The 19,065-nt window shown below is 43.9% G+C and overlaps 1 long non-coding RNA gene across 1 annotated transcript in view; it reads left to right on the top strand.

Moving 5' to 3' along the window:
- Positions 1-1,051: 1,051 nt before the first annotated feature.
- Positions 1,052-19,065, top strand: part of LOC140216732 (uncharacterized) — a 21,034-nt gene continuing 3,020 nt past the window's right edge. The window contains exons 1-3 of the long non-coding RNA XR_011893402.1: positions 1,052-1,079; positions 2,395-2,517; positions 15,544-15,702. This is a non-coding gene — a long non-coding RNA (uncharacterized lncRNA). The remainder of the gene's footprint in view (positions 1,080-2,394; positions 2,518-15,543; positions 15,703-19,065) is intronic.

The raw sequence follows: 19,065 nt of genomic DNA, 5'->3' as shown, positions 1-19,065 counted from the left end.
ACAGACTCTCCATTGTCCATCATGTGACGACTGTCATGCGCGCTTGCTCGGAAGACCATGGTCCGTCAACAAGAGATGGTAGTCAATGCACAAAGGTTTCCTAAGGTGAAAACCATCGCTCGCAAAGTCCTTCTATGCCAAACTACGAACGCGAGCGAGTCAGCAAAATCTCAGTCAAGTGTACGAAAAAAGTGCAACGGCGCAATTGCTCAGACAACTCGCATTTGTAACCTGTCAGCATTATGGCATTAGGTATGGTCACGCAAGTTTTTAGTTCAACAAAACTGTAAACGCTTTGCTTTAAAGGGCTGTTCTTTAAAGCAAACGTTATCGTAGCCGCTGTAACTTCATATTTTCCGCAATATATGTAATCTTAAAGGTGTCCGGTCAGCGCACGTGTTTATTCAGTTTTACTGCTCTTGTGCTAATACAGAATTGACAAATAGACTTTGTCAACACGTTATTCGTGGGCTAACAAGCGTTCGAGAAGCACCATACATTAGAAGGGCAGCTACTTTGACATTCAAGAAATGATCAAGCCAATACCCAACAGTGAACTTTGCAGTTTTTTTTTAAATTTCGCGTTTGATGGAGCTGTGCGGGCCTTTTAATGTCAGTGCTTCCTACGCAGATCTTTCCATGCCTCGGACGCATCTGTTGTCAGGGATGTGCACGTGGGCGACCTCTGTACTCTGTTAACGCTTGAGAAAGAAAAGGTTGCTTGAAGGGACCCGATGCGCATATTGAGCAGGCTCTTTTATACATCCTTCATTTGCGTAACATGAGATTCGACATGGTCTCGACTTCAGTGGCATAGAGAGAAGATTATATTGTTTCATATATCAAGGAACACTAAAGCTTCATTTTCCTCAACTGCGGGAGAACCTATGGTGACAGTTCTGAACAACCTATGCACGTGCCGTGCGCATTTCATAGTGATTTGTCGTGCATGCATAAGTCCTTCATGTAGCGAAGAATTGTAAAAGAAGAACTGCGTACATGCTGTATTGTCTTCTGCTTTATAAATCTTTCAAACAAGAAAATATGGCAGTTTCGAGCTGCGGAGTCATCGTATAAAGGTCTCTATTGATTTTAGTACTTTCGTGTCCCTGTCTTCTTGTTGTTTCTGTTCTTTATTATTATTTTTTGCATAATGAGCGCTGTCTCGTGGAATAGAGGAAGTGCAAAACTTGAGCGGGGAACAAAATGAAAGGGGTTTTCATTTACGCCTTGCGCAAAACTTTGAGCTGGCACAGCCGTAGCGAAGCCTGCTCCTATTTATTTGAAGACGTGAGGCCACTAGGCGAGTGAAGGACGGAAGGAACTTATTCTTATCTGCTCGCTACTTTTAATGTTATGCACTCAGTGGAATACGTTAGCGTGCGCGAAATTAAATCGCCCTAATTCGGGGCCATCCGAGGAAATCTTTGAAATGCGATACCGGCAGTCGAAAAGAGAGGACGCGAACATCAAAATTTTGTATAGTGATCATGGGTCGGTATAGTGTAACGAACGGCCCACTCAGGCGAGAACGTAGGTGGAGCGTTGCAAGGGCCACTGACGAAAGAAAAACAGGCAAGGAACTGTAATATAATCTTTATACATTATCCCGGTCATGATTGGCCATCGGGAGAAAGCGACACGCGCTTTATTACATTCGCGTCCGCATTGCTTTTACGTGAGCATATACTTTGCAACGTGCACAGCATCTATGCTACAAAATCAATACCCCTGAAAAGAAGGCAATAGACGTATTTTCCCTTTAAGCGAGATGCTACCTACGTTTGTGCACGTGCACGTTATATATTGCAATTGCCTGTCTTACCCCTACAAGGACTACTTCTTGATTTGAGGACACTCCAGGAAATATAAGCCTGAAATTAATATTATCAAATAATGATTACTGAATGATAAATGTCTGCAGAATATATTTTTAAGCACTGATTGATTAATTTCTTAATATTTTTACCCAATTGTAAGTTAAAGGAACTAAACGTTGGGGTTTCATGTGCCAAAAGCACGCTTTGTTTATGAGGCTCGTCGTATTGGTGGATTTCGGAATAATTTTGACTACCTGCGGTTCTCTAACGTGCACCTAAATTTAAGTACACGAACATCTTGGAAGCTGGTCGAAATGCGGCCGCCGAGGTCATGGTCTAACACGCGACTGCAAGCTACATATCCACTAAGCTACCACGGCGGGCGACACAACGTCAGCTACCACGCATCACAAATTTGAGTGTAATATAATAACGTGCAAGTGAAAGCAAAACGCTGCAAAATAATTATGAATAGCAGTGGCCATTCGCAGCGGTCAATAATTTATGAAACAAAAATTGCGTGCACTGTTGGAAGCCTCTAGTTTGTTGCTTCGTGCCATGACATCACTTGCAGTAAACAAGATGGAGCAACGGAGACACCCAGCGGTGGAGCGATGACCATGGCAGTCCAGGACCGAGCAGGAAATCACTGGTTCTTTTCTGGGCCGCAACGACAGTATTCCATTAATGGTGGCGGGTAAAAGCATTCCTTGACTCAGGAGCTTTTAATGTACGTTAGAGAACTGCTGCTCCTCCGGTATCTGTTAATCCTCTTTCCACTACGTATGGTCGGTAGTATGTCAGTGGTCATATATATGCACGTCGGCAAAAATATCTGCCTTCCAATAAATAGCATCTATCTATCTATCTATCTATCTATCTATCTATCTATCTATCTATCTATCTATCTATCTATCTATCTATCTATCTATCTATCTATCTATCTATCTATCTATCTATCTATCTATCTATCTATCTATCTATCTATCTATCTGTCTGTCTGTCTGTCTGTCTGTCTGTCTGTCTGTCTGTCTGTCTGTCTGTCTGTCTGTCTGTCTGTCTGTCTGTCTGTCTGTCTGTCTGTCTGTCTGTCTGTGTTTGAGTTACTGCTCAAAAGTTTTTTTAACATAACAAGAAATGTAATTTTGAAGAAGCCACCAGAAGAAATTAATGGTCCAGAACGGTACGTAAACTTCTCCAACACTGGCTTCCTGATAGACAAAACTGACAGCGGCCCCTGGAACGTAACCAACTGTAATTATAAAAATAAAATACATTTAGAAACGTTGTTAAGCTCAAAACATTCAACACCACTCCTACAAAAATGTGCTTCAAGAAATGATAACGTTGCCCGCAAGCCTCAGTAATGTGCTGTACGAGTATTTCTGACTTTATTTATCTCACTTAATTTTGGCGACTAGACCAAATATATTACTGATACCTCATGATTTGTTTAATAAGATCAAGGGACTCAAAGCTGCACCAATATGTGCGAAAGGTACTGTAGAAGAAGGATTGCCTTGTTTCGGTTTATAGGATACAAACCGAGCAAGCAATGAAACAGGCAGTATAGGTATAAAAGAAGACTAAGGCCCGTGCCTGTGCCTCAAAAAAATAAAGTAAGAACATGGCATATGGACATTTTCCAGCCACAGAGTCATAGTACGACATTCGTCTTCAGCGCTGTTCCCCTTGAATATATCGCCTTGGGAACTATATACCGCAGATTCAGACCTTAATGTGACGTTCGCCTCTCTGTGTACGTGTCTTACTAGCGTTAGTGTGCGCGTGTAGCAGTGTTATGAAATTCTATTATTTTATGCGCGCGCGCACACGCGGCGCGATGTTATGGCATTCTCAACAAACCACACTGGTACGCCGCGGGACCCCCTGGCTCAGGCCGATTGCATGGCTGAAGCGGGACACCAAGGCACCCCGGCGCGCATCAGTGCGGTTTGTCGAGGAGGCAATTAATTCCGTGTTTCGATTTCTTTCGTTTTGTAGGCTAGGTGCACTTGTGTACATGCGGTACTTGTACGCGCGTTTTATGTGTGAGAAGGGGCAGCGTTGATCGCTAAAAGGGGGCACGCAACGCTCGCGAGAATTCCTGTTCGGTGTCTCCGGTAACGGCATCGCGATGCGGCAATTTCACGCATCTCGTGCCGCAGACCCAACGTCGAAGTGTGCGACGGGATCATTCTATGAAACTGTTATGTGCAATTAAGGTTCGTACGATATTGGGAGAAAGAGAGAGAGACAGAGAGACAGGAAAGGCAGTGAGGTATTGCGAGTACTGCGAGAAAACAAGATATGACATTAAATTTTACAACACCTTTAGGTATTGCCCAACCATACTTGTCACAAGCAAGGTGCTACAACCATGGGAACGACGCATCTGTTAAACTGTTACAACCATAAAGGCAACGCCGTAGCCTCCGAGATCGGAGAGCACTAAGAGAACGCCATCGACAATCTGAGCAGGCTAGGAAATAGAGCACTTGAATAGAGGATATTCAAAATCCACAGTGATCGCCCCACACTGGACACGTCCGCCGTCTTCTCTGAGGCATATATCCACGGAGGCCCTGTATACGTTGTGCAGATCGGCAATCGTCTCTCTATGGCTCTTCAGGACTATGAAATGAAGCAGTCGCCTTCATCGTAGAGCGATTAGTGAAGGGCCATCTTCAATGTGCCCGCACGTATCAACGTATCGTACCTGCTCGTCTTTGCGCCCTTGAACATCCTTGAGAAGGGTAAAAATTCGGCCTTGCTGATGCAACATACTGCAAGTGAAGCGCAATAACCAGCGACAGACGGTGGTTACAATAGATATCAGGTACCCACTGCCTGTCCGTGTCTTTTTTTCTGTCTTTATTGTTTTTCGCTTCACTTGCGTACTTGAATATCTTCCGGGACGACAATTTCTAGAGGCGTACCGCTTTGAAACCAAAACCTTTGCGGATCCTTTTTTCTCGGCGACGTGGGCTGAGAACCTAATCTCAGTACCCTAAACAATTACTCATGCGCTCTCGAATTTTCGACTGAAACCTATAAAACAATCTTGTATTGCATTACAATGCCACATTTTCATTGCGTCTGCAAACAAAAATGGGGACATGTAAAAAATTGAAGCTCCTGCAATGTATAGGGTGTCCCAGCTAACGTTAGCCAAGGCGCGTAACGAAAAAAAAATTGAATTACCATGGTGCAAAATGCGATTCTAAGACCTGTGGGGTTCGGTTGTCGCAACGCTGACCGCCAAACGCCGGAGGTCTTATAATTGTATCTTGGACCGTTTTTTTTTTTATATTTTTGTTAAAGGGCTTGGCTAACGTAACTTGGACACGAGGTGTAGTGCTGTTCGGCTAAATTGATAAACTTACATACATACAACTAATGAGCACTGCACGTGGTTGCTGGATCCGTTCGCGTTTAATTTTCGCTTCTGAAACTGAAACTGAGTTGAAACTGAAAATGTGTCGATCAGGTCGCACATGCACGTTCCCTGAAAATAGAGGACAAACGTGACCTGCAAGTTTATGAGCGGGAGCTATTTTGTTCCGTGAACTGTTTTCTGTCATTCGTCACCGTTGTCGCAGAATAGGACGTTGTGCATGTTCTCTCTCTCTCTTTCCCTCTCTCTTTCTCGCACTGATTTTTTGTTGCAGGCGCTGGTAACTACTGAGCCATTCGCTCTTTGTAGGCAAACCGGCTTGAAACAAAGCGCTATAGCATGAGTAATCCTACAAACACGTGGTGAGGCGCACGATAGCATAACGCGTAGTCTCACTACTAGAGCCCAAAACGAAGAAACACACAATTAAAAGAAAACGAACGCACATGTGATTCAACAGCGTACTGCGTTGTGACACAGCGACAGCACAAGGATCGATCACGCGGTCGTTGTCTCTGCCGTTGGTGAACTGCTCTGAACACGTGAAGACAGTGTGCGCCGAACGCCATACCGCTTTTCCGTCTTTTTTCTTTTTCTTTTTTTCTCGCAGAGCAAAACCTGCTTTCATGGACTTTGGTGAGCAGTCCCGACTTCTCCCTAAAAAAATGGCATTAATAAATTCTCCGTCTGCACGCTTAGGCTATCTTGTAATAGCTTCTTTATTTTTATTACTAATACAAATTTTGTGACAATCGCGCTGTCTTCTCATAAGTTACTTTAATTTTTTTGATTTTGTTGTACACGTCACACAAAACAGATATGAGGGAGGGACACGGAAAACGTCGTCGGCGTTGGCCACAGTTTAGCATGTTGATTTTGGTTTATTCAGATTTTTTTTATGTCTATCGCTGAAAAAAAGAAAGGAGCAGCCCAGCTTGTTTCCAGTGTTATCACAAACCACTTGCTTCGCATATGGCAGCGAACAGCAGTTGAATGATACCACGGAACATGGATGAAAGCAGCAGCTATGCGTGTAGCTATGCTGTCCAGCTAGCAATATCGCTTTGCCCTGCCCTACACAAAATGGTGGATGCGTTTAGCTGCAAGACGATAAATGGCGCTTGTTATTTCGAATGTCCCCTATTTTGTTTACTTGGCATCGTAGCACTGCAGCTATTGGGCGCCAACTACGGCGTCACGAGAGAGTTAAATGTGGCATTCGTAGCGACGAAAATTCGAGTTAAGGGTTATTCCATTTTATTTACTTAATATTTGGAAATGTCTGCGAAAAATAAGTTGCGTTTGTGCGCATTAATTAGAATGTTTCCTTCTTTTGCTGTTAGTTCTTCTACATACTAAGAAAAACATAGGGAAAAAATGATGGCCTTCAAAAAGTGTTGCGGGTGCCTTTTAACGGCGTCTTGAAATACGCGGCTTTCAGGTAGCCTACCTTCCTATATTTGTGTGCAGGTTACGACCAAAAAAAAGAAAAAAAAAACGGAAACATCGGTAACGTATTGATGATTGGGAAGTTCTTCAAAGAAATTTGAAATCTCAATTTGAAGTACTTAGTATTGGCCGGCATCAAAATGCGGCCTCTATGTGTTCTGCAGTCAAATCCCGAATTTCCTGTATAGCAGCAGAGTTTATCGACTTTCTCAGGCGAAAGGTTTTGGAGAGCAGCCCTTAGGCACCGCTTTCTGGGTTTGGCATCGGCGTCCCTCGGCTTAACAACGTGAACGCGCTCGTGTCACTGCTCGTGCGATCGCCGACGCCTTCTTCCGCAGCGGGCTGCGATGCCGCCCATCATGCCAGCGTCCCCATAGTGCCGTCAGTGCCCTCTGCGAAGGCGCTGACAGCACTGGCAGTCGCCGCGGTGACTTCGGTCTCAAATTCTTTGCCTGGACATATCGCGAAATGAAAACACCTATGAAGCCACGCTCAAATTTCGCATTAGGGAGTATCGTAACCGTCGGACACTGTTTTTTTCTTCTCCTTCTTCGTGGCGATCTCTCCAACTCCCAGACAATGATTGCTTTAAAGATCAAGTGGCGATGCCGAGACGCACGTGAAAATGACACGCTGGTCTGACCTTCCGAGGTTCTCGACAGCCTTCCAGCAGTTTGACTAAGACGCATTCGCCCTTCGCCCTAAGGAAACTTGAGGCTGGTGTAAACACCTGCTGAAGTACCTGTGAAACTTTCCCGACATGCAGCGAGTCAAATAGAATGGGCTTTCTAGAAACAGATGTGCCTAAAGTTCGCCATGCATGGGAAGTGTACTGATACTGCGTCTCTCACTGCAAACTTCATTTCTATTATTTATGTCATAATAAAGCCCAAAATTTGCGAAAATACACGTATATTGCGCTCACTTCGCGATGTGTCATAAGCAATAATCCCTGCAAAAGTGCTGCAGTCACGCCGGAATCGAACCATGCTTAGGCGGCTTTGTGGATGCAAGGAAAAAAGAAGGTACTATGGTCAAGTGCAGACCTCTCGTGACAGATTTATAAACGTCTACCCACTTGACATTGCAAGCACTATATTGCTTTATACAAAGTAAAGAAAACGCGTGTTGCTAAATATGTTCTACAGGTACAGCCAAATCCTCAATGTAGAGAACATTGGCTTAATCTCAGACTTCTCCCGAATTATCGAAGTAATGGCGACACAGATATTTATTTATTTATTTATTTGTAAAAAAAACATTACAAGGCCCCAAACAACATTCAGAATCAGGTTGACAATATGTTTTAATTTGTATATCTAAAACAATGTTGCCAAAATCCAGTCTTCTTTCCAGTTGACACTTGAGAGAAAAGTCTGTTTATTTACTTTCATAATGGAATACATGATGTAAATTGTCAATATTATTAAGACACCTTCGGCTTTGACTAGCATAGTATTTCCCACAAATCAATGCTATGTTGTAGACGATTGCCTCTTAATGATCACCTTCGGGAACATAGGTATAGTATGGCAAAAATATGGGAAGAGTTTCTTCATGAACACTGAGAAAATGCAAGAAAAATGAAAACAGTGCAGAACAAGAACAAAACGAAGCAAAGAAAAAGCTCGCGTAAATTTAAGTTTTTAGTTTATATAAAATTTGTCAGGAGAGGTAGTAGTGAATTGACCCGCGATATCATCGAGGCGGAAATGATAGACCGGTTCACTGTTACCTGTGTGGCAAAACAGTAGGTAGGTAGGTAGGTAGGTAGGTAGGTAGGTAGGTAGGTAGGTAGGTATTTCCTGTCTAACCCCAATTCGGACCTCATCTAACAAAATAAGTGCGAGACCGACAGTGTAATCGAATCTGTTCTTTAGAGCACAGCAGACAATAATGCTCTGTGCCCACTGTACCGTACGCATACTCCTATTCGTTGCATTTGACGCGTGCTTCAGGTACCCGTCTCTCGAGTTATTTTCCCGTGACATTTCGCGCTTACAAAGACGCAGTGTGAGGTGGCACCGTCTCCAGATTGCCCAATACTTTTCCCTTGGCAGCTAACGCTCCGTGAAAATTGTGCCACCCTCTAACGCCTTCATGAGCGCCCACGTAGAACATATTTTTAAGTTTCGCAACGTTTCACTGCCGGAGTTGGTAAATGCCGTCGTCTCTGTAACGTGCACCACCTGAAATAGCCGTAGGTGCGTACTACGAGTGAATAACACGCAGTCGCTGACGGGGTCACAATCCGTGCTTCTCTCGCTTACGCTAATCAAGTGCGTGCGTATACATTCGATAAATCGGCAGGTTGTAAATTAGCGTAGAGCGGCAGAACTATAAATGGTGCCGTCGGAGTCAAGCGATCGTGTGACGCCAACAGAGCTCATCTCGTCGTCACTCATCTCGACCACAGGGCGTCGCCCCCGTCGTGTTGCCGCTGTCGTCAGAAACATGCTTGCGGCAAACATATGGCTCTTCGTTCTTACACAAGCATTTGATCCATCCGGTAATGCTTTGCGTAATCTCAAACGATGCTGTTAATCAGGTACCAGCAAAATGCTTCGCATAACGTCGATACCTAGTGTGTGGGGTCGGCATCATTTCCTTATGCAAACATCATTTGTGCTTTATTCAGAAAGAGTTTGCAGTCCTTAAATTGGCGTAATTGTCTTTGCCTTTCATTTTTTGTGAAGTTAAACACATATCGTTCAACAGTATGTTTATAGCAGTTTCAAATCAGCTGTAAGTTCAATGACATCAAACAACTCAGTAAGCTAACGTTAGGTACAAGATGGCTTTCCGCCTTGACGTACGCTGGATAATCCTTTCCTACCATTCGGCTGCACTACACACCAATGCTGTTGGAATTCCGCCATTTTTTCTAGAAGAGGCATATCTTATGCACTTGTACGCACGTACTCTCAAAAAACAAGTGGGCATACAATTTTAGAAGTGGCAGGAATAATCACGTAGCCTCCTGTAGGACGCCAATGAAATTGACCGAAAGCCATCGGACTTATGTTTGCGCACGGCACACGTGTGCCTTCTTCAGCAACCTCATTCTCCGCTAAGACATTTTGAACTTCCTTTGGCTTCGTACACACTGGGCTGACGTCACCGGTCGTAAAAGAAAATCCGCGTCCATGTGCATCTTTCGTGAGGCCAAAGACCGTCTGTGTTATATCTTGATAACTCAAGAAGCACGCTGTTCCTATACAGAGAAACGAGTGTTCAGAAGTTCCACATTACATAAGTTCATTTGCACTTGTTTTCGAGGAATTGTGAAATTATTTAATCACATCAGCAGTTTTCTTTTTCGCATATTCTGTAACTGCATTTCATGTGAGTGCGTGCGAGAGTGAAAAGGGGAGTGGTGGAGGGGGGGAGGGGAGGTGATTAAGACGCCGATGAGACGCTGGCAGCGCGAAACAGGTACACTGAGGTGCTTGGTATGACACCGCAACTGAAGCTATAAGGATATATTATTATAAGATATTATGGGATATTGTAACAAGGGTATTATAACTTCCTCTCTCTACGATTTTCTTCATTTGCTTGACAAATATGTCTATCAGTATATATCGTGATCCTAAACATCCCCTACGGACTCCTCATTTTATTTTGTCTTAGTTTCGATTTACTTTTTAATGCGTCAGCATTAGGAGTGTCAAAGTGGGGGAAAAGTGTATGTGTGTGAGATGTGGGAAGCCGGTTACGTGGTAGAGAGTGAGAGAGCGAGTGAACGAAGAGGCCAGGACGTGTGTCGAACGAGCTCCTGAACACTTAGGAAAGTGGTGACTGCGGTTTCAATCATGGATTCCGGAACCTCAACAAGATGAGACGCCTCAACTATATATATATATATATATATATATATATATATATATATATGTTCTTTGTTAAGAAATTTAGTCAGGACCTGGCGTTGGCAGGTCATACCCTGTTACTTTACCGCTCGCTTCGTCTTTTTGTTAGCTGCAATATGTATAAGTGTGCGACAATTTCTCATTGATATATTTGGCGCAATGCATTTTCTCACGTTCTGAAACAGCTTCCATATGGAGGCTATCATTACGTAACTGATGAAGTAATTAATTAATTGATCTTCGACAGAAGCCATAAGGCCCTACCCAGATGTAATACCGACAGAATATTTTCCATTCAGGCCCCTCCTCGTTGCCCAACAAAGAGGGGCCGGTTAAAATCGTCGTACGAAACAAAAACGCCAATTACTGGCTAAGATAAGCACACAACAAAGTTGGAGTTAGGTATTCGCAGGGCAATTTATATTTTCTAAGAATTCATGATTACCTTTTAAAGGGCATAATCGAGACTCCGACTCACGTTGCAAGGCTGACTAATTTGTAAACGAAGCGTTCGTGCCCTATACCATCCAATGGTTTAGCTTGGATCGGTCCATCTGACTGTCGGTTGCTGTACGATTTCTGATCGAGTGGATTCCTCCGGGGCGTTATTTAAAAAATATAGGATGCGCACCTGGCGGTGTTATTCGTACCTCGCCCACCCCTCAGTGTACGAGCCCCATTCTCTAGTCATTATGCCAGAATGTTCTTTTTTTTTTCTTTTCCTTTATTGCCAGGTTTCAGCAAGTCATAAAGTGAATAAAGTATACAAGGGTGTTTACAAATTCGGAGAACATAATAGACATCTCAGACAGGTAGCGCCTAAGACCTCCATGACATCTCGACTGGAATAGTGATCTAAAGTTTCTTTTTTAATGTTGCCAGGAGTTCCAACCTGGCCAGTCGTATGAGAAGACAATCCTGCGTTTTAGTTACGTCTATAAAACGACTAATTTGTCTCAAAAATACGTAGTATGCGAGCTGCTCTTTTCTGTGAATCGCAACAGAAGCTATCCATAGGGGATCGCCATGTACAACAGAGGCCTCGCATGCATACTTCTCTCGTGTAAATGCCAAGTAGCTGCTGTTTCATATGGTCGCAACGTGTTGATTGTCATGATGGTTTGCGCACTATGGTACGTACCCACAACGGGAGATTTACCATGGTACATATCCTGTCAACGCCATCTAGCTCTTTGAAATGATCACCCCCTCTCGATGATGAATACATTTTTCATACCGCGGCACATACGCCACAACAGGAAATCGCTCAAGAAATGACCGGCACACTTAGAAATAATAAGAATAAATTATGAAAGACAAGTCAACATAATATTTGTCACATTGCGCAGCACGGGTGGGCGAAATAATGTGCGAGCGCTAGTTTTCTTATTGTTAAGCGCACACGAATTAAATAGGCAAGCTCATAGCATTTCTTGAACCGCTCCACGAAATTTTCGCTTCACATTGATACCAACATGTGCGTTGAATCTGCACTACATTTTTATTGACTTTTTTATACCGAGCAGTCCACCGCTCTCCAGTATCCCCACCCAACGAAGACAGTTGCGAAATTCCCCTTAAGAAGTGCGCTGTAAAATATTCACTAAAAAAAAAAACCTTACCACCGAAATCGCAACGGGCGCTGCATGTAGAGTAAGAAGCTGAATGTTTGAATGTGGTCGTCAAGGAAGTGGTGAATTTAGGAGATCAGCCTCATATTTGATTGTAACAACACTATTGTTCTCCTCAGCCAACGCAATTCGCCAGTTACATACTACAGAATAGTTTAAAGCACATTCTGGAATTTCTGATCACGTGCAATTAAAGCAGTCTATAGACAGCATGAAGCCAGCGTGCTTGTCGCCGCAGTATGTCACGCTTGGACCGGTGTTTCCATTGCCAAACATGACGTGATGAAACTGCGGGTGTCGTACGGCCGCTCCTTGTTCTTCGCCTCCCTATCTAATTCGCACGCGATAGTTGCTTCACATCGTTTTTCTAGACCCACAGCGTAAAACATGAAGGTCATTGTTAACTTTTCTTCATTCTCCTCTGGTGATCGTCATGCGAGTGCCATCTGTTAGGGCATTTGGCAAACATTTTAATGCAGGCTTTTTACGTTGGCACTTTATGGTAACTGCTGCTTCTACGCCACCAAGCGTATAAATAGAAAACTTGTCCAATGACGCACTTTCACAAATTGACGCACAGGCATTTTGTAGGATTGATACTGGGGAAAGGTCAAAAAGCGCGAGATGTTGCTTGTAGCAGCCGTGTCTCGTGCGCGCAGTGGCGTTCTTATTGCCAAACTTGACCCCTAAGATAAAGTTTGCACTACTACTTCACGCAACGAAATTGCGAGCCTGATAAGAGGTGCGTTGTACCGCCCCCCCCCCCCCCCCCCTCGCACTCATTAATGAAAATTTCAGATGCGTTGATCCTTGAGCTAAGGCTCTGGCAAGTTACTCCATTGTTCACTCACTCAACGCTCCCAACTCTACGGCGAAGGTCATTCATTTCATTGTCTGCCCCCCCCTCCCCCCCATCTCTCTAAAAGTAAAAGAAACCAGAAGCTGTTTGTCATAGGTCACTGCTTCGTTACCGATGACATAGGCAGCATACTGCGTACCAGCAACATGGTAGTTATGCGTGACGTAGATCCAATCTATTGTTCCCCGAAGCGCCCGCTACGCCACGCGTCTGGGAAATTATAACAGCGTTAAGAGAAGATCGACGACCAACACGCAGCAAGAGCTAGTTTACTGAGAATACTGTAAAGGTCGGTATGACTCAAAAGCCGCTGTCCTGCCATGCCTTGGTCTAGGTGAAGAAGAAATAGGAACTGAAAGACGAAAGCAAGGAACTTTTGTCACGTCCTTCATGAAAGCCCAAAGCTTGCTGCAGAAAGAGCAAGAAAATGTTACAAAGAAAATCTAGAAAGGTTAGACAACCACGTTTTGCTGGCCGGCCCGACCTTTACAATGCAAAAAATACTTGCACCTAGGTCAGCGACTCATCTGCAGGTAAAGACGAAAATACTGAAAAACTTTTTCGTAGGCATCGAGTTACACCAATGTATGTGTTACGAGGATCTGTACAATTACGTATGAAGTTGCGAATTTATGTTCTGTAATACGCACTGTGCTCGAACTATACACTTTGTAATTGGACTTGCCATTAATGCTAATGTTAAGTACTCGTGCGTTAAGGGTTCAAGACTCCAATGTGCATACAGCATTTGGGTAGCGGCGTGGACAGACGTTATATTTGAGTTAAATTTGCTTATCTTTATTATGCCTTCATCAGTATCACTTTTACTTTTATTCATTTGTTAATCTTAATATCAATAGTTCATTTCTTCATTGTTTCTGCCCAACAAAACTAACTGACGTATCCCGGCTCATTTCTAGCTCAAGCTCTCCACAGCAAACGGTGCCTAACAAAACAGAAGACAAGGAATGGAAAAGAACAAACGATGTTATAGAGAAAAGAGTACCACTGGATAAACTGAATGTTGCCGACACCCCATGCTACCGCACTATTATCCGCAGGCTTTGAGTCCACTTCTGGGTTCATGTCAAATGGCTGTTCCTTATTCTGTCTCGCCATCACACTCACATCGTTCTGCTCTAAGCCACGTTGCTTTCGCTCGAGAGCGTGACCTTACTGACTGGCCTTTCGTGAAGAGATGTCTTAACACGAGGCAGCTGTATATTCAGTAGGTCACTTCGTCGCCTGAGGCGACGGCGGCAAAGGACGTAAGCGTGGGCTTTGACCGCTGTCTTTCAACCAAAGAGCGCGTCTTGCGAACGCTTTTCACCTTTAAACGTGAACGTCATGTGCATGAAAGTTAAAACAGCATCCGGTGTTCAACTAGCTGTTCATAGACTGGCTAAAACTTCGTTGATCATTTCTCCAATATGGGCATATATTTCCACGTGTACTTGTTTAACTATGTGCGTGCGTGCGTGCGTGCGTGTGTGTGTGTGTGTGTGTGTGTGTGTGTGTGTGTGTGTGTGTGTGTGTGTGTGTGTGTGTGTGTGTGTGTGTGTGTGTGTGTGTGTGTGTGTGTGTGTGTGTGTGTGTGTGTGTGTGTGTGTGTGTGTGTCTGCGTGCGTGCGGGCGTGCGTGCGGGCGTGCGCGCGCGTGTGTGTGTGTGTGTGTAGCAGTTTCGTAAGATACGACTTAACAAATGTCCCCTGTGATGTGAATTATTGCTTATGCCCTTGTTTTGGTGTGAAACTGTGGCTGATTATGAAAGCACGCTGCACGCTGCGGCCGATACATGCTGCCTGAAAATAACATTCAGACATTGCGCGGGCTGATATGCTAACGAGAGCTGAGCGATTGATAATTCTCTGACATACAAGTTTAGTTAAAAAGCCCGTGAGACTGGGCAAGGGAAGGAATTGAGAATTTTTGAAGAAAGTATAATTTATATATGTAATAAAATAAATAAATAAATATGAGTGTGTAGGAGACGTAGCTACCATGGGTGATGTCGGGCCAAGCAGTACGGAAAGCACAGGTCAAATTTTTTGTTACGGTAAACATATTACCTTCGACGACGACAACACTCAGAAACTTCAAACTAACATGGCACTTGTTTCGTCTTTATTTTTCGCAGTGAGTTGGCGTTGTTCTCGTATAGCAAGTAAAAACATATTCTTACATTTCTTTCGCGTCACTCTCTCAAAGTAGTCAGTAAGAATGTGTCAGTACTTTTGTGTTGTCTTCGTTCGCTCTTTTTGTGTTAAGTTTGCCAATGAACATAGAACACCACTTGTAATATGACGTTATTGTGCTTTCGTGATACTAATAAATGAAGATACAAAATTCATACTCGCTTGACAAAGCGTTACTGCAAGCTTTCTGCATTTAGATCACGATTTGATGGGAAATACACAAAAGCGCCGAACTCCGCGAAGTAAAACGACGAAATAAACTGAACGCCCTACAGAAGTCCTTGCGTTTAGCAAAGGGCTTTGCCGCTTCTTCTGACTCTCAGGGAAGACGAGCAGTGCTGTTCTCCATCCAGCGTTGCTATCTTTCTGGAAGATTTGGAATTACTACGGAAATATGACTCGGCGCCTGACAATACTAATCTGGCGTGGACGAAAAGTGATGTTGATATATAAGCAACAATGGCAACCGAGGTGTAAAGTCGGTAAGCTCCTCCTTAGAACAAGTATCACCGTACTTATTTGAAATTGAAAAGTTATTTTTTATGTATCTGCGAGAGAAAAAGGTAGTTCCCCTCATAATCTCATAATGCGAAACAGTGACGCGATGGCTGACACAATTTCATGCGCAGTAAGTTTCTTGTAGCATCGGTTGGAAGTAACTTTCGCAGGTGTGCACGAACAATTTTTTTCGAGAAGAAGAGATGCATTTACTTACTAACTAGCAAGAGCCATCTTCGTTAAGGAGTTGGCGCTCCCCGGTGGTGGAGATAGAGCGGAGAGGCAAGACTCTTCATCGCTAGTATTTACTATCCTGCCGTTCGCTTTGTCAGCGCGGGTTCCGTTTAAGTTCTGTCCCGCCGGCGCTGCTTTCTCGATAAACTGCTGAGCGTGTGGAGCCAGCCGTTCATTTTCGCGATGCTCAACGCCATCGAACAGTATTCCTCTACTGTACTATACTATTTCTTGATATTGGAGTGTCGGTGAGTATCATTTCATAGAGAAAGAAAAAGAAGGGGGCGCGGGCTGGCTACGAGGGAAAATTTTAGGCTAACAATCTGGTAGCAATCGCAGTGCACTGCGACTTAATTTTTGATAACTTTATATGCTTCTCGCAGAGAGAGAGAGAGGAAAGGGGAAAGGCAGGGAGGGTAACCAGAGAAAATGATCCGGTTTGCTACCCTACGATGGGGAGAGAGGGGAGGGGGAGGTAAAAAAGCGCTTTGCCAGTCATGGGACCGACATATTTCGCTATACATATGCACACGCATACCACAAACAACCAAACATTCGAAGTCTACATAAAAAGAAAACATAAATGAAAAAAAATAGTAAATTGATTGCAAAGAGAAGCGTCCACATGTGCACCTCGCTTGAGCTCATGGGATCTGAAATGGTGTTCATCAGAAGAGACGCAGCCCCTCTCTTCCGCTGAGCCACTTGGTGGGAATACTATACCGATTCCTTTGCTTCAATGATCTTCTCACTCTTATTTCTTCTTCGGAACGAGCACATAAGAAGCAATATGAAAGACATAAATTGCATCAGTTCCTGCAGTGCCAATCAAAAACTACGCCATTCACTTGCGCAGTTTCTTTAACGTGACACGTTATTCGAGCCAATAAAGAGATAAGGTTATTATAAACGACATTTTCTTTGTTTATTGCATCAAACGCATAAGCTGACATTTATTGCCTCTCCGAGTGTTGCCACACAGGCGTTGCGCAGCACACGAGTTAACAGATCGCCAATTTGAAATCCTGGAACAAGTGCAGTAGCGCCCTCTCGTGGCACTAAATTCAAACTTCTCTTGAACGACACAGCCGTTCGTTGGCATTCTCTTCGAAACGCTGCTCTGGAAATAATCGTTGCCCGACAAAACCTGGATGCAAGACTCAATACGCAGGTCCTTTACATTGCTTTCAGTGTACTTGAAATCATTTTACAACCCGCTCACACCTTTCGGTACGCTTCAGAAAGTAGTCAGGGCTGTACGGTCGTGAATTATCTGGTTTCGTTCGCGAACGACTGGATGCCGCCTTCAGCACAGAATTCTGATGGATTCCCGATAAATATGCCAAAATCGCATACATTTTTTCTCACGACCAGGAGACTCCTTTGAAACAAAGCGCAAAAGAAAAATGTTGACTGTCACTTTAGCACACGCTAAAGAGGATGAACACGAAAGCCTGCGCTCTCACGCGACATTCATTAAATTACTTGACATTCTCATTTGCATCCGTTGTTACTTCCTACATTTTTTCCCACAATAGGTCGTGGGTTCAAGCGCCTTAATTAAATCTGCCTTATTTAAATGAGCCATAAATAAGGCCGCCCTAATTAATGCCAATGTCGTGGGTTCGAATCCCACAATTGGTCGTGGATTCGAGTGCCTTATTTAATTCTATCTTAATTAACTGCGCCCTAATCAACACCGTATATCGTGAGTTCGACTCCCACCAAAGCTCGAGAGTTAGAGTGTCTTAATCAATTATATATTTACCACATGTGCCAGTATTAACTTCGCCTTTATTGACACCAAAGCTCGCGGGTTGGACCATCAAAGGTAGCACCATCAATGTTGGTCCCACCAAAGGTCGTGGTTTCGAGTGGCTTAATTAACACCAAAAGTCATGGGTTCTACTCACACCAATGGTCGTTGAGTCTTCAATAAATGGTAGCATTATCAATTTTGGTGCCATTGAATTTTGGTGCCGTATCATCGGACGGTCAGTCTTTGGACAACTCCGGACAACGGATTTCTTGACCCAGGAGCCACTTAAGGCTTTCCCCTTAATAAATGAAGCTTGTACAGAGTCTAGCCTTTACTCATCAATACAATGAAAAAATATCGTTTCAGAGCGAAATAGTATTGCGTTTTTTTATCAAGCTAACTGACTTACCGGTTTAAACCACGTGAACAGGTTACTCATTGGCTGCCAGCACTTGAAATACTTACGCTCCCTTTAAGTTCGTGGGTTTTACGTACCAAAACCGCAGTTTGATTATGGGACACGCAGTAGTGGATCTCCGGATTAAGTGGGACCACCAGTGGATCTTTAACGTGCCCCCAATGCACGGAACACGGGCGTTCTTGCATTTCGCCCCAGTCGAAATGAGGCCGCTGTGGCAGGGATTTGATCCCGCGACCTTGTGCGTAGCCTCGCAACATCGTAGCCGCTAGGCCACCTTTCAGAAAGCAGACCATCGGGCCAAGTGCACACACTACCGCACGCTGCAACGCCACATTGAAGGTTCTATGTTCATGCCTCGTGGATACCGAGTCTCTGGGAAAGTTCCATGCCCTGTAAAACATTTTCTTTTTCTTTGGGTATCCGGGTTCTGTTCCCGGCCGCCGCCGGCAGGTATTGCCATGAGAACGGAAGCCCAGCCGCTGATGCGCCATCATTTGAATGCGAATAAAAAAATCCGAAGGGGTCGAAATTATTCCGATGCTATTTCACTCACTACAGTGTATCCCATTGCCCATGAGTTGCTTTGGGAGATTAAAACCCCGTAAAGGTAATATTACCCCATAGTTATGTCCGGTGTGCGAAGTTAAATGGGAATGTCTTTAGTGAAATGATTCCGCAGATGTTTTTTGTTTTCGTTTACTTAATATAAATCAAAGGGCATGCCCAAGTGTAAAGAGAAAACGAAAATGGCACAACTCCTTTTACCCCGACATTATGCAATTTCCATAAACAAAGCAGGTGGTTCTGAACCGTTATTATCCTGCCCCCGCTCTTTCCCTTCCTCCTCCGTGTTATTGTTTTTTTTTTCTTCCTTTTGCATTTCTTCATTTTTTCTGCTCCGGGCTTTCGTTTCCTTTTTTTTTTTTTTTTTGC

The sequence above is a fragment of the Dermacentor andersoni genome, chromosome 3 (genome assembly GCF_023375885.2).
Source record: "Dermacentor andersoni chromosome 3, qqDerAnde1_hic_scaffold, whole genome shotgun sequence".
Taxonomy (NCBI): domain Eukaryota; kingdom Metazoa; phylum Arthropoda; class Arachnida; order Ixodida; family Ixodidae; genus Dermacentor; species Dermacentor andersoni.
Note: the sequence above shows the minus strand (reverse complement) of the source record. Positions and strands in the feature narration are given on the sequence as shown.